The sequence below is a fragment of the Schistocerca serialis genome, chromosome 3 (assembly GCF_023864345.2).
Source record: "Schistocerca serialis cubense isolate TAMUIC-IGC-003099 chromosome 3, iqSchSeri2.2, whole genome shotgun sequence".
Lineage (NCBI taxonomy): Eukaryota > Metazoa > Arthropoda > Insecta > Orthoptera > Acrididae > Schistocerca > Schistocerca serialis.
Genome location: NC_064640.1, coordinates 110,755,831 through 110,772,875, shown reverse-complemented (window position 1 = coordinate 110,772,875; position 17,045 = coordinate 110,755,831).

The window sequence follows — 17,045 nt, the reverse complement described above, 5'->3', positions numbered from 1 at the left end:
GCTCAAGCTCCTTCTACAGTAAATCAAAGTACACACCTTTGTACCAGCGAGTGTATTTTCGTATGGCACAACACATTCCATTTAACTCAACAGTTAACACTTCAGTCCAATAGGCCGTTTCATCATCATCATAAGTCACTTACAATCACACTTTAAGTTAATATTGCATTAAGAATAATTTTCATTTTAAAACTAAATGTAGATAGTTGCAGATCCAGTGACAGAGTTAGCTATGTACTGTATACATAAATGTTCCTTGTCTACACTAACAGTTTCATTCACAAGAGATTCAATAACTATTTTCGTAACATAGTGTCGAACAAATAGCGTATGTTCCAACGAGCAATGAATGAGAAACGGTATTTTGCTATTGATATAACTAAAGTACTCCGCATTCTGGATGTTTTGTGCTTACCTATTTGCTGCCCTATTTTATGATTACATAGTTCAACTTTCTTCTTGCAGGCAGTGTATACGATGTACACTGTTTTGCATGTTTTGTAGTAGTTCTTACACAATTAGATTGTCTTTGGAAAAACAGCACTGTCTATTTTATTTTCCACGACGAAAAACGTTGAATCTACGCAATTACAACGTTGTGCTGCTGAACCTGTTACTCAATGCAGAATTGGAAATCTTCTTTTGAGAAAGTACAACAACACAGGTAAAAAGACATAATGTTTACTATAATACAAATCTGCACAAGTAGCAGCAGAAGGCACAGAAAAATTTAACATCATTTCTTTTGCAATTACACTAAACATTTACAGTCATCATGTGAGTTTTGCCAGACATACATGCAAATCCAATATTCATTTATATTTGCTCACAGAAATTAAGTTTTTCAGCTTGGATATACTGTCACATGTTAAGTAAGGCTTTATTCTTGATATTTTTTACTGCCAGAATTTTATCACACAAGACAGGGAAAACTCTAATTTTATCTTATGGCAGATTTCTTTTCCCAGTACCTCTCAGCTTCTTTGCAATGCTTCGACAAATCCATAGCTGCTAGATGTTATTACTTTCCTTCCCCTTAGTGAAGTAGGGATTCAGATGAAATATGTAGCCAGTTACTTTTAATATGTCTCTTTGCAACCCATGGTCTAGTGCGATAATATCCCTGAAAGTTTTTGGTTCCACCTTGCCAGGGGGAATTTGTTGTTCTTGGCGTTGGAAATCCAGTTTTCTGGGTGATAGGATATTTTATGCCTTACTATGAAGGCCAAATCTCTACCACGTGATAGGAAACTATGCCCTGTAACGAAGAGTTTCTGGTGTACAGCAATGAAATATTTACGAATGATCAGATTATGGAAAAGTATACTAATATTTTGAGCGTTTCTATCAAAATTAGCAATATTTAGTCTTACGTTCAAATGAGAACCATATGAAACGTAGGAATTATGGTCAAAGCATCTTAGTTTCATTGCTTTTCTCTGAAAGCTATCCTTCATTTTGTCTAACGCAATAGAGAAACACTTTTGAGACATTCAATAAAAATCCTGGAAATTTTCGTGATACATGTTCAGTTCTTTCATTACGCCTACTGTGCTCTACTACTGCCCTTTTTTTCAAACTTAACGATTGTACACAATATCTTCGTCGCTGCTCAACATTTGCGGGTTAATAAAGATCCAGTCCATTAATATCTTCGTCTCATGAAATCGACATATTCTGGTCCATCCGTAGCACGACCGTCCAGCGTCGCTCTGGTAGCGCCTCTTCAGTGTGAATTGCTCACGTCCCATCCACGCCACGTCCCTGACTTACCACCGCCAAGCGTCCGCGGCACGCTATTTCTTCGTGAATTTTTAATTCATTTGCAATAATGGCTACTGCAGTGTAGCGTCATGATCACGGTCTCTCGACTTCGATACAGCGTGTACAGGTCATAATGACTTCATGCTTTACAATATAGGATCCACTAGAAATTATACCCGCAACGAATTTGTGACGTCACACTAGTCGCTCTGTTCGCCAGACATCGCAAACGCTCGGCTCTCTGCAGGTCTGAGGGTCGAGTAGACTGCACTCTACTATTTGTAGTCGTGACGTCACTAGTGGGTCTTCGACTATCGACTGTTCCGAGCGCGTGTGAACAACCCTTGTGTGAACTGTTTGCACTTCGATTATTCATTTACTTAGTAATGTGCGTGCCGCAGTTGGCTGTTTGAAACCAATGGCTCAATGAAAATGTATCACAAACACATCACTTTTGTCATTAAATGTTAGTTAATAACGCAGCAGTGATACTAGGCTTGCAGAAATATTATGATAAACAAGACTTGAGATAAAAATCATACGATTAAACATTGGCATAATGGATAACATCGTGGTTTACGGAGTGAAAGGATATAGGTTCGCAAATCATCTTAGCGTTAACAAAGTCTGGGACTTTGTTATGACTATAATACAAGTATGTTATCATACGACAGCCGGCCGAAGTGGCCGTGCGGTTAAAGGCGCTGCAGTCTGGAACCGCAAGACCGCTACGGTCGCAGGTTCGAATCCTGCCTCGGGCATGGATGTTTGTGATGTCCTTAGGTTAGTTAGGTTTAACTAGTTCTGAGTTCTAGGGGACTAATGACCTCAGCAGTTGAGTCCCATAGTGCTCAGAGCCATTTGAACCATTTTTTATCATATGAAATTTCATTCCGATTAGAGAACGAAGGAGGAAATAAATATTTGGGTGTTTATTCCGAATATGTAATGATTTCCGAGTGGGTGGTTAGGCAGGAACCTAAGAGGGCAGCATTGAAATGCTGCAAGTGAAACGAGCAACAATAAAATTCATATTCTCCTTATCACAAATGCTTCGCTGTTTATTTCCGAATGTGTGGCGTTTTCCGGGTGTGTGGTTTGTCACGAACCTTAGAGGATAGCTTTAATTGCTGTGCCGGCCGCGGTGGCCGTGCGGTTCTAGGCGCTCCAGTCCGGAGCCGCGCTGCTGCTACGGTCGCAGGTTCGAATCCTGCCTCGGGCATGGATGTGTGTGATGTCCTTAGGTTAGTTAGGTTTAAGTAGTTCTAAGTTCTAGGGGACTGATGACCACAGCAGTTGAGTCCCATAGTGCTCAGAGCCATTTGAACCATTTTTTTTTTAATTGCTGTGATTGAAACGAGCAGCATTAAAATTCATATTCTTTCTTCTCATAAATATTTGGCTCTCTGTTTCCGAATATGTGGCAGTTTCCGAGTGTGTGGTTTGACAGGAAAGTATGATGACAGTTTAAATTGCTGCGGGTGAAACAATGAGCAATAACATGCATATCCTTTCTTGTCACAAATATTTCGCAGATTGCGCTACCACAAACACATTACTGTAATGAGTTCTCGCTACAACTGTGAGATTCTCCACTCACAGGTCCATAAACATGAACTCGGCGCTATAGCGATCGACAAATCGATAGCCACGTTTCTGCTCGCCTTCACAGAGTCACTATGTCACAATTAACGTCAATTCCTGCAAAAAGTAGTGTGAAACGTATTATACGAAGAAACTAAACTGACACTCGGCGCGGCAGCTGACGGGAGCGACCGTGAATGCATTTCCCATTTGCAGTAGCTCTCATTAGCCACTGTGCTGATTGTCAGCTTAGTTTTCACGAACAATACTCGACCCACAGGGCTGATGGGAAATCAGTACGTCAGTGGAAAGGTACCTACTAAAGGTCTTAACTTTGTCTTATGTTATCGACAGTTCGGACACTTTTAAACGTACGGTTAAGAATTATTAAACTCGCCTGAAAAAGCAACTCGCTCCCCGCTGGAGACGGCACTCGTTAAGACCTGTAGTGTCATGTGCTGTGACGCATGCCACAGGACCTGTATACCTCGTTGGTCAGGTGGAGTTGTCTTTAAAGTTGTCTGAGGGTGGCCTAGAAAGCCAGTTCGCAACAAACTATAAAATAAATATTGTTATGGATCATCAATAATGTGTACATCGTTCTTAATATGTCTATGTTCCTTCAAGTACTGATGGAATATTCCATAAATATTTTCCAGTTGCAGTCGTAAAAAACTCTAATTAATATCACTATACATTCCAGGATGGAGCACGCTTGTCGGAAGCTGCAACTAATTCGCCTGTTAACCGGATCCGCTAACTACAGTTGAGTCGGCGTAAGTTGAGCCCTGACAGTTACAGTGGCCTTGGCGCGGCAGTTTCGTGGGCATGCCTCAACCAATAACGTAAGGCGAGTCTGTAAACGTCTCTATGGCAACGCCTCAGTCTTGTCGTAGCTCTGCAGATGGCTCTCGCCTGCGGCCGTTAGTGCTTTGCAGTTGAAAGCTGGCAACAGCGCTGTGAGCTGTTTGGGATCTTACGCCGCCTGGACTTGCGTCTAGGGTAGGGTGACCAAACGTCCCGGAAAACCGGGATTGTCCCGGTTTTCATCCCTGTGTTCCGGTGTCCCGAAAATTTGTTTCGGAATTCAGTTTTTAAATACATTTCGTGAAACTTTAAAATTTTTGGGATTTCGCTATATTAAAGGAAATACAACACAAGAAATTAATATATTTTGGCTTATTTGTCGAAAACCTCCATTGTCCCATACTAGTAATCACAGTATCAGTATTGATACACTCGGGCAATAATTCACTTTGAGCGGTACTTTGGCCAACAAGTAGTAAGTTGTATTATTGTAACAGAGCTATGAAACCGTCCGATTGTCGCGCCACTTATACACTCATTGTCAGAACAGTGTAGTAGTTGATGTTTTGTCAGACAAACTGCAACAGTTTTTTCTCATATTAGTGGTATTATTGCTGCAGTGCTGTGAAACGCAATGCCGAAACGTGCCTGCAAGTTCAATGACTGTTATTCAAAGGAATGGAATTTCATTAAGAAAGGTCGTTTTGATTACGAAGCAGAGTATTCCGTATGTAACTGTTTTATTAGTACAAGCCATGGTGGACGTCTTCTTTCTACGGGACATCCACTGATGCCAGCAATCATAAAGCCACTAAAATATTTCAGTTTGTTGTTCAGTTTTTTTATATTAATCAGGGAATTCAGACCAAACTTTTGAAGGTGAGTTCCCTACCTAATGAAACATCTGACGAAATTTCAAGACTTTGTATGAATACCATCGAAATGTTTGATCTTGAGAAAAATAAATGCGTGGCATTTTGTGGAGACAACACCAACACAAACTTTGGTGGTTTAAAAAGACAAGGCAAATGCAATGTATTTACCAAATTAAAGGCAACATTGCATGAAAAAACTGAAGGCATAGGGTGCCCTGCACATGTTTTACACAATAGCGTGCAGACATCTGTTGACAGTTTAAGCTGTGATGTTGGGACTATCGTCATGAAGGTATACTCACACTTTTACATATATACTGTTAGAACAGAGATGCTTAAGGAGTTCTGTGATTATGTGGGAAATTAATATATGAATGTAATGTGTCACTCGAAAACTCGCTGGTTATCACTGTTTCCAGCAGTTGAAAGAGTAATCCGCCTGTTTGAACCGTTAAAAGATTTTTTCCTAAATGAAGACAAAGCCCCTAAAATATTGGTTCAGTTTTTCAGTAACCCTTTAAGTGAAGCCTACTTATGGTTCATTCACAGTCAGCTTAACACTTTGCAGCATGGGATAAAGGAAATGGAGGGAAGCACAAAAGTGTAATAGAGGTAAATGATGTTTTGAAAAATACTCTGGAAACTGTTACTAAGAGGAGATAACAGCAGTTCATTTCTTTTAATGTTAAATCCGTCCTTAAAAGAGCAGAAGTATCAGAAGCAGCGGAAAGGAGTTTTAGAGAAGAAGTTAACAAGTGTTGTGACACTTGTGTAGAATATCTCAGCAAGTGGAGCGCCTCACATTTACCCTCATCGCCGGTGTTTGATTGGATGTTACTGAAGAGAGTGCCAAAATGGGAAAGTGTTGAAGAGACAGTTTCTTATTTGAAGAGCAAAGAGATTGAAATCGATGATTCCATTCTCTTTGATCAGTTCGGCATACTGACAAATTTTGTTGAAGAAAGTCTTCACAAGTGGAATGATGAAAAAGAAAACGCCATTGGAATGTCATGAGAAGTGGGTGAGCTTTTTAAAAGCTGTGACTGTCTTCAGCATTACTCTGAGTTGGTAATAATTGCAAGGTATTTATTTGCAATCCCAGCCCATAATGTCAATGTGGAAAGAATATTTTCGTTCATGAATATCCAGTGGACTGATGAAAGAAACAGAATGGAGGTGGACTCTCTTGAAGCAATCCTGCAGATCCTGTACAACTACAAAATGGATTGTGCCGAGTTTTATCATTGTGTCTCAAAGAACAAGAACAAAACAACATTTAAAATTAAGAAACCTGGGTACATGTGGAATGAGGTGTCCATTGGCACCCAGGTGAATGTGTCCCGGTTTTCACCGAAAATAATTTGGTCACCCTAGTCTAGGGACAGCAAATCTTGGTGCCGATCGGGTGAGCGGATCGGTTGCACTCGACTGGCTCGGGTCTGTAGCACTAAGGGCCGGTTGTGCAACGCCCAGTTAGCAGTCGGTTAAGCTCTAACCGCGGAATAGCGCGAGAAACGCGTTGTACTAACCCGGGCTAACGCCTAACCGGAGAATAAACTCGGGGATAGTTTAGCCGGTGATTTCTGGCTGGTTAGCCAGCTTAACCATGGAGTAAGTTTTAAAGATGGCAAGAATACCCATAGATTCAGACAGCGGTGACGAGTTTTAGGCTGAGGTGCTCATAAAAATGAGGAAGGAGAAGAAAGTGAGACGCCGCCCGAATTATTTTGATGAATTCGACGACTCAGAATTTATATGCAGATTTCGCTTGTCAAAGGAAGCCGTGCTTCGTCTTTTCAATCTTGTACGTCAGAAACTGGAGCATAGGGTGGACAGGTGAAACTATTTCTCTGCTTTCTAAGATAATACTGTTAAATTGTGTAAAATGTATTTCCTTTCCGTACTTCGTGAATTCCGTTGTGTTATTTCTGTAAATTAGGCACATTCAAACGACGATTCTTGGCAAAATAGTCCTGCATATCTGGCATGTGTTGCAGTTGTTGCAGTAGTAGAAAGAATTGACTCGTTTTATTTAGAAGACAGTCCCATAATAGACTTAACGAAATCGAAAATCCACACCAGTTATGGGTACTATTTGTCGGTGGCGTAGCGTGGTTGGAAAGGTTGGGGAGACTCTGCAGTTATTATAGGGAAACAAAATAGTACAATAAACAATCATTTAAACAAATGAAACAAAACGCATCAAATAAAACAACAACTACTACTACACTACTACTACCACTACCACAGCAACAAATAATAATAATAATAATAATAATAATAACTAACTTGTTCAAGAAACGATGACAAATTTGTAAAACTCCAGCAGAAAGAGAAGAAGCACTTACATTTTCTTGTACACAAGTGCAACGCGCCTGTCTTTTCTTTCCACGAATAAGTCTATAACTCGGTCTACAAATATCTGATCACTGAATAGCTCTCCAATTAGTGACTTTTCTATTGCTAACGTGCTCAAACACGACAGCCGGATGTTGGACATTGAATTCCTTAAATAATTCTTCACTCGTGTAAGAGTACTCATGCTTCGTTCACTGCTTGCTGTAGTTGCAGGTAGGGTAGGATGTCCATTCGTCCCGTTTTTCCCGGGACAGTCCCGTTTTTTACCAAAATGTCCAGCTGTTCCGAAAGTTTTTTTGGGGACGCTCAAATGTCCCATTTTTTTATGATTCCGCTTGGCTACAGTATTTTACCCTACTGGTTGTTTGACTAGCTATTAACTGCGCAATTATTTGCGCTAGGAAGCGTGTGACTTTCAGCATACCCCAAACATGTGCCGAACAGTCAAAAATCGCAAGTAATTTTAAACGCGCTATAGGTTACGAATAACAAAGAAGATTCCTCTCTTCTAAATCGATCCACTGAATCCGTCCTTTCGGTCCAGAGATACTCTACACCACTGATACTTGCTCTCTGGCTTTCGTCACCACACTGTTAATGTTTTGCAGTGTGCAATCACTGTTTCATTATGCCAAAACGAAAGTGTAATTTTAACAGCCATATAATAAGCGACTTTCCTTTTATCACTGGTAGTGGAGAAACTGTAGAATGTACGTTGTGCAGATCAAAATTTGCTATTGGTCATGGTGGAAGGTCTGACATTGTGAATCACATTAAGACGAAGAAACATCGCATGAGTGATCAAACGAAAAGAGCAAATAAATCCGTGAGTGACTAGTATGTAAACTTAAAATCAGTAACAGAAATGGATAGGCAGTTGGCAGCAGAAGAAGATACGTTTGCATGCCACAGTGTAATGCATAACCATAGATTTAAGTCAATGGACTGCACTACAGCAGTTGTTAAAAAACTATTCGATCCTAAATTCACATGTGGACACACAAAATGTAATGCAATCATTTCAAATGTTATTGCAGCGTATGCAGCTCAGCAGGTTTTAAATGAATTGAAAAGTGCTCGATTCATTCCTGTAATGATTGATACAAAGAATCATCTGGATTTGAAGTTGGTTCCTCTTCTTATCAGATATTTTCACCCTGAAAATGGCATCACAGTGAAAGTGCTCGAATTGGTTAATTTAGCTGGAGGAACTTCAGATTTACTTCAGAATTATGTGCTGGAGGTTTTAAAGAAATATGATCTTGAGGGAAAGGTGATTGCAGTTTCTGCAGACAACACTAACACCAATTTTGGTGGTAAGCAGAGGAAAGGGAAAAACAATTTGTTCTATAAACTGCAACAGAACACAGTGAATAATATAGTAGGTGTTGGCTGTTCAGCACATGTGGTGCACAATTCCTTACAAATTGGCTCAGATTGCCTACCCATCGACTGCCGATTAATTGTAAACAAAATCTGCCAGCATTTCCACATATGTATAGTATGGATTGAATATCCTAAGTTATTCTGTGAGTTTACTGAAACTGAATACAAAACTGTACTTGGGCACAGCAAGACAAAGTGGCTATCTCTGCTACCAGCATTGGAAAGAATTGTAGAAATATTTCCTGCTTTGAAATCATATTTCATTTCCCTTGATAAGTATCCTGTTATCCTTAAACAATTCTTTGATAACCTTGTGTCTATTGTTCTTCTACATTTTCCTGTTAGCCAGCTAAAACCTTTCTCCACAACAATTAAATGTATTGAGAAACAAGAAATCACAATAGTGGAAGTTTATCAAGAAATAAACAACTTATTGGGCAAATTACAATGTAGAAAACCTGAAAGATTTCTCACATCCTTTGTACACGAGACTATAAGAAAGGTGGAAGGAGAGGGTGAAATTACTGTAGAACAATTTCATATTTATGCTGCCATCTTCTATGACTCTTGCATTGAGTATATTAAAGAATGGTATTTACCATTTCTCACACCTTTTAAAGCATTTGACTGGGTTAATATTGAAAAGAAGCAGCTACAGTGGAAGGATATTCAGGACTGTTGTGTTTTTGTTAAAAGTATTGTACCAAATTTTCCTGTTGATGAAGACGGACTGTTCGATAAATTTTCATGTGCACAGAACTTCATAAAAAGTGAAGATGGAGACAAAGAAAGTGTCAGTGCAACGTGGTGTAAAATATTTGCTTATTTCAAAAGTAAAATAATTAACATGAATAACATGATTCATTTGGTGGAGTTTTGTCTGGCAATTCCTGGGTCAAATGCTGCTGTGGAACATGTGTTTTCGTTAGTGAACTCCTTGTGCTCAGATGAAAAAAACATAATGAAAGTTGAAACAGTGAGGGCCTTGCTCATTGTCAAAACACAAAAATGGCTCTGAGCACTATGGGACTTAACTTCTGAGGTCATCAGTCCCCTAGAACTTAGAACTACTTAAACCTAACCAACCTAAGGACATCACACACATCCATGTCCGAGGCAGGATTCGAACCTGCGACCGTAGCGGTCGCGCGGTTCCAGACTGTAGCGCCTAGAACCGCTCGGCCACTTCTGCCGGCTTCAAAACGCACTTTAATGGTGTATCGTGTACTGATTTTTATGATACAATTTCAAATGAAAATGCACTTCTTGATAAAGTACATAAAAGTGAAAAGTACGGTGATAGTGTGGCAGAATAATTGTAAAAAGTGATCTGGGATCATCTGAGTGCATTTTGTAAAGGTAAAGTTGTATGTGTATTAAATTTAGTCATTACAATATTTGTGTCCCGTTTTTTTTTTCTTCATTGTCCCAGGTTTTTCTCTAATTTATTTTAAATGTCCCCTTTTCCAATGAAAATGAAATGGACACCCTAGGGTAGGGTCAAAACCAAAATAAGGAACTTCGTTGTTTCTTCATAAGCGGAATCTAAATCATTGTTGACAATGAACTTTAAGATTCTTGGAGATAAGTGTTTTTTCTCATCAGCGTATACGTTACAAATTTCATTTTCAACTTGTTCTTGTTTGAAAAAAGGGTACTGTTCTAATAATTGAAGCAGTTTCAACTTTAGGAATTCTTTTTGATAGTTCAGGAAACAATTTTCGTTCAAAAGTTCAACAAACTGAATTTGGGGAAAGTCTTGAAACCTTCTTTCCATCTGAACAATTTTCAAATCCAGTATCTCGTAAGTTAGTGACCTGAGAGATGTCTTTTGACTGTCACAGAATGATAAGTTGCCATTCAAACACAAGCTGCATTTAATGCATTCATCAACGAATGTTTCCGTTCTTAATTGTCGTAAGTTTCTCAAAACAGTTCTTGTTTCGTCGTGGCAAGCAGTTATACTAATAAATTTTGACTGAATAACAATAAGGAGATGATCAACATAAAAAAGCACCCTATATAGAAGCAAAGCAAGTAGACAAACGTAGGATCATCTATCCATGGTTTCATTCCCAAAGCACAGCTCAAAGATTATGGGTCCCACTGAGAGTCTGTATCATCAAATGTATAATTAAAAAAAACTAGATAGTCCTGAGAAATGACTAGATGTTGAAACTGCCCTGGAACGAAAGTCCCGGCGAGTGTTGCTTGCATGTGGCAGGTTAAATCCTGTGTCAATTAGCAATACTGTTCGTTTTGATGATTTGCTGAAAAACGAATGGATTGCAGTAAGATCACTTACAACAAAAATGGTTCAAATGGCTCTGAGCACTATGGGACTTAACTTCTAAGGTCATCAGTCCCCTAGAACTTAGAACTACTTAAACCTAACTAACCTAAGGACATCACACACATCCATGCCCAAGGCAGGATTCGAACCTGGGACCGTAGCGGTCGCACGGTTCCAGACTGTAGCGTCTAGAACCGCTCAGCCACTTCGGCCGGCGATCACTTACAAACATGCGTACTTGTCGTATGATTTTGGAGGCATGTAACAGTACCACATTCAGTTTGTGTGTGTAAGAATGAAGAAACAGCACATAGGGACAGAACTGCTTCACCAATTGTTGTAATCCTCTTTCTCTGCCCACCATTACTGAAGCGCCATCGTATGGTTGAGTAACCACTTTTCCTTCCACATTCCATTCTTTCAATACTGCATGAACAATGTTTGACAAACCTTCAGCAGTTTTATCTCCAGAAACATCGTAAAATCCAACGAATCTTTCCTGAATTTTGTCTGCAATACAGGACCTGAATATTATACTCATTTGACTCTTACATAATACGCCTAATGTTTCATCAGCCTGATTCGAAATGAAATTGCAGTTCTGAATTTCAGATTTTATTTTCTCATTAACTGCCAGAGTTATCATTTCTATTACATCATTCTGTATATCTGGAGACGTTCCTTTAAAGGTTGAGGATGATGACAGATCGTCTCAGATTAACTGCTCTCCTTGAGCTAGTAAATCCAACAATTCCAGATAGTTACCGTTGTTGCTGGAGGATTCGTCTTCTCGATGGCCGCAAAAGGCTAGTTCTTGTTTACAAAGAAATACACTTGCCTGAATAAGACGGGCCAATACTCTCCTGCTGTATGCAACTTGTTCGTTGTATTTTATTGCTGTCAGACCAGCGGCTTCAGAAAGGGCGTGCTCATTTCTACTTTTGCCCAATAACTGAAATGATTCTTTGTTCTGCAGGTGACGTTTTGATGTCTGATGTTTTTGTGCTTTCATAAATGGTTCAAATGGCGCTGAGCACTATGGGACTCAACATCTGAGGTCATCAGTCCCCTAGAACTTAGAACTTCTTAAACCTAACTAACCTAAGGACATCACACACATCCATTTGAACCTGTGACCGTAGTGGTCGCGCGGTTCCGGACTGAAGCGCCTAGAACCACTCTGCCACACTTTTGTGCTTTCCTGTCAAAGTTCTTTATTGTGCAAATGCCCTCATTGCATCATTCCATTTCACCACCAAACAGAAGACATATATGACAATACAATCTGTTATTAACTGCATTCGCAGTCAACCAAGCATACTTTTCGTACCAGGCTGTCTGAAAAGTGCGTTTTTGTTTGGCTTCACTTAAAACAACACTCAGTATAGGAGTAGGTTGTTTGTCCTTCAGTTCGTACGTCAATGTAGATAAAGGCGTTTTTAATAAAAATTCTATAAGGTGTAAAGCTGCTGGCTCACTCATGTTGGCGACACAACGAAAATATGCACTAAAATCACCCAAGAATGACTATGAACACAAACCGCGCGACTTTTCACTTCTGTGTTAAAAGCCAGCATAGAAGCGGCAGAGACTAGTCTCGATACCTGCTAGCAAGTGCAGCGCACCGGCCTTCGTGGAAGAGGGGAAGTGGAGGGGAGCTGAGAACGCTCAGGCACACACAGCCAGGTAAGGGAAGGGAGGCAGAGACAGAGCAGTCGAGTCTCAAGCAGGCAGTTACACCAATACTAAGGGTGCGGCGGCGCGGGCTACAATGATGTCTTCGCACATTTAGTGCTCTTAGTACAAAGTTGTTTGTATTTTTGTTATGAATTACTATTGCATATTTTTAAGCACGAATACAGGGGAACTAAGTCTCAAAGTCTCCTCTCACGCTACGCCACTGCTATTTGTATGGCAGTTTTAACAAAAAATGTGAATTCTCATGTTGCAAAACGGTTTGATAAAACAGTAGTGTCCTAATTTCAGACACATGATGTCAATATTGATACACAATGTTTTGTATTGGAAATGATCCTTTTTGTAAACACCACAGCAGTCTCAGAACAACTTTATTTTTTTAAATACATTCCTGGAAATTGAAATAAGAACACTGTGAATTCATTGTCCCAGGAAGGGGAAACTTTATTGACACATTCCTGGGGTCAGATACATCACATGATCACACTGACAGAACCACAGGCACATAGACACAGGCAACAGAGCATGCACAATGTCGGCACTAGTACAGTGTATATCCACCTTTCGCAGCAATGCAGGCTGCTATTCTCCCATGGAGACGATCGTAGAGATGCTGGATGTAGTCCTGTGGAACGGCTTGCCATGCCATTTCCACCTGGCGCCTCAGTTGGACCAGCGTTCGTGCTGGACGTGCAGACCGCGTGAGACGACGCTTCATCCAGTCCCAAACATGCTCAATGGGGGACAGATCCGGAGATCTTGCTGGCCAGGGTAGTTGACTTACACCTTCTAGAGCACGTTGGGTGGCACGGGATACATGCGGACGTGCATTGTCCTGTTGGAACAACAAGTTCCCTTGCCGGTCTAGGAATGGTAGAACGATGGGTTCGATGACGGTTTGGATGTACCGTGCACTATTCAGTGTCCCCTCGACGATCACCAGTGGTGTACGGCCAGTGTAGGAGATCGCTCCCCACACCATGATGCCGGGTGTTGGCCCTGTGTGCCTCGGTCGTATGCAGTCCTGATTGTGGCGCTCACCTGCACGGCGCCAAACACGCATACGACCATCATTGGCACCAAGGCAGATGCGACTCTCATCGCTGAAGACGACACGTCTCCATTCGTCCCTCCATTCACGCCTGTCGCGACACCACTGGAGGCGGGCTGCACGATGTTGGGGCGTGAGCGGAAGACGGCCTAACGGTGTGCGGGACCGTAGCCCAGCTTCATGGAGACGGTTGCGAATGGTCCTCGCTGATACCCCAGGAGCAACAGTGTCCCTAATTTGCTGGGAAGTGGCGGTGCGGTCCCCTACGGCACTGCGTAGGATCCTACGGTCTTGGCGTGCATCCGTGCGTCGCTGCGGTCCGGTCCCAGGTCGACGGGCACGTGCACCTTCCGCCGACCACTGGCGACAACATCGATGTACTGTGGAGACCTCACGCCCCACGTGTTGAGCAATTCGGCGGTACGTCCACCCGGCCTCCCGCATGCCCACTATACGCCCTCGCTCAAAGTCCGTCAACTGCACATACGGTTCACGTCCACGTTGTCGCGGCATGCTACCAGTGTTAAAGACTGCGATGGAGCTCCGTATGCCACGGCAAACTGGCTGACACTGACGGCGGCGGTGCACAAATGCTGCGCAGCTAGCGCCATTCGACGGCCAACACCGCGGTTCCTGGTGTGTCCGCCGTGCCGTGCGTGTGATCATTGCTTGTACAGCCCTCTCGCAGTGTCCGGAGCAAGTATGGTGGGTCTGACACACCGGTGTCAATGTGTTCTTTTTTCCATTTCCAGGAGTGTACATTGTGTAATTACTGTATTGTTATAAAATCTGCAGTGTTTGTTACTCTCGATGATTAGCTGTTTGACCACTGCAGATTTTATAATAATAACACAGTAATTACACAATGTATTTCTGAACCATCCGTGTGTATTACTTTTCTTCCTTGATGATGGTTGAAAAAACCGGAACTGGTAGAAAATAAAGTTACAATGTACAGCTGATGGCAAAAAAAATGGATTGTTTCAAATACATAACATCTGTTGACAGTTACCTTTATAAGTTAATAAGAACAACTTCAGCCTTTAGTGAATATATTTGGATGAGAGGCCCATTTTTGCTTCAGAGCGACAACATTGTATTCCACCATTCTTCACTGAAGTCTGTGAACTATTTGTGCTTACTCAAGCCAAGTTTAACACAGTAAGATTATCAGGAAACTATGGAACATAGCTGTTGTGTTTCTCAACATTAGTATTTTCCACACCAGCCCATCTGAAAACACCTCGACCTCTCCTTCAGTTTATCGGTATATACTTTATATGACTTCCAGATGTTAATTTTGAAATTAAACTCCGTGACACCTGTGTTGTCTCTGGTTGTTGCAGTCTCTGAAAAGATGACATGACGTTCATTATTTCAAAAAGCTGCTTGCCTTTCAAAATAGTTACTATATTAGCTGCCTATGAGAAATTCATCGTCTACCATATTGGACAGAATATTCTTACCTAGGAACGTTGCGTCAGAATCAAAATGACTAGTGTGGCCATCTGAAGAAAGTTTAATTAAATTGTGTATTTTTGTACACACAATGAAAAATTTATGTCCGACAAAAGGCCCACCGCCAGTCTGGAGCCAATGCTGCCTTAATGCGGCATAATGTTTTCTGGTCTCTTTCTTTAGCGTGTCATATTTCTGTCACAGCTGATCACTGGTTCTGCATGATGTTGTTTGTGAATTATAGAGATCGCATACTTTCTCCCATACTTTGTTCTGAAATATGGAAAGATATGTTATTGGTCAAACAACGAAAACTTAATCATTTAAACAATTTCACGAGATATTTCATTATACATACATTACAAGCTTATTTAAATGTTTTGACTGACCTTTTCACTACATGATACTGCATCCGTTTTCTTGTTCTCTATTATGCTTCTGAAATCGTGAACGGTATCGACAAGCTTTAGTACATCTTCCAGGGAATAGTTTTGGGCTCTCGATAGCTTTTCACTCATTTGAATCGAGCTCTTTTTGCAGACGACGAGACGTAAATAAACTTTAAAAACGCGCAAAAAATACCCAGAGTGCTCTCCTGCTGTTGCCAATTTAACTCAAAGAGATCGCTATTCCAGGGTAAACTAACCAGAGAATAAAATGGCATCGTACAACGCGCTTTCAAAGCTATACCGTGGTTAGCTTATTCCGTGGTTAGCTAACCTTGGATTTAACTGGGCGTTATACAACCGGCCCTAAGAGCCTCCACGTGACAGCCAGTGAGAGCTTATACATTTGCAAAGGGCCAAGAGCTGCTTGACTCATTCCTGTGAAATTCAAAAAGGTATGCTAACCTCATATGTCGCTTATGCAGCTTTTACGACCTAGTTTAGGATAATGAAAGACTTTACACAAACAAAAAGTTATTCGAAAATATATCCCACAACTACACTCCATTCATCATGAAAATGAACCTGATGCAAACAAACACAAATCCGATGATGGGTCAGAAACCATAGCACACATACATTCTTGGAAGTGGGTTCTACTTATGTATTAGATATGTATTTGCTAAACTATGTTAAATGAAACTTTAAGATATCTACATCTATACTCCGCGAGCCACCTTACGGTGTGTATTAACAGCTATCAGCGTTTTTCTTAATCACGGTTCAGCTACGTAGTTTTTATTTTAAAAAAACCGTGTACAGTCACAGTCTATGTACTATTGTGCACTGATTGTCGCGCTGTTAATGCGCAGTATGAAAATGGCTTAAGTTGCTTTGTGCTCCGTAGTAAAACGCGTGTGGAACACGATTAAGAACTGCCGAGAAATAGGTTGTTCTTAATGTTTTCCATAAATTTACAGAAAATTCGGCTTTGAAGTTTTCCGAGGGACTACACTATGTGATCAAAAGTTCCAGACACCTGGCTGAAAATGAATTACAAGTTCGTGGCGCCCTCCATCGGTAATGCTGGAATTCAGTATGGTGTTGGCCCACCCTTAGGCTTGATGACAGCTTCCACTCTCGCAGGCATACGTTCAATCAGGTACTGGAGGGTTTCTTGGGGAATTGCAGCCCATTCTACAAGGAGTGCTGCACTGAGGAGATGTATCGATGTCGGTCGGTGAGGCCTGGGACGAAGTCGGCGTTCCAAAACATCCCAAAGATGTTTTGTAGGATTTAGGTCAGGACTCTGAGTAGGCCAGTCCATTACAGGGATGTTATTCTTGTGTAGCCACTCGGCCACAGGCCGTGCATTATGAATAGGT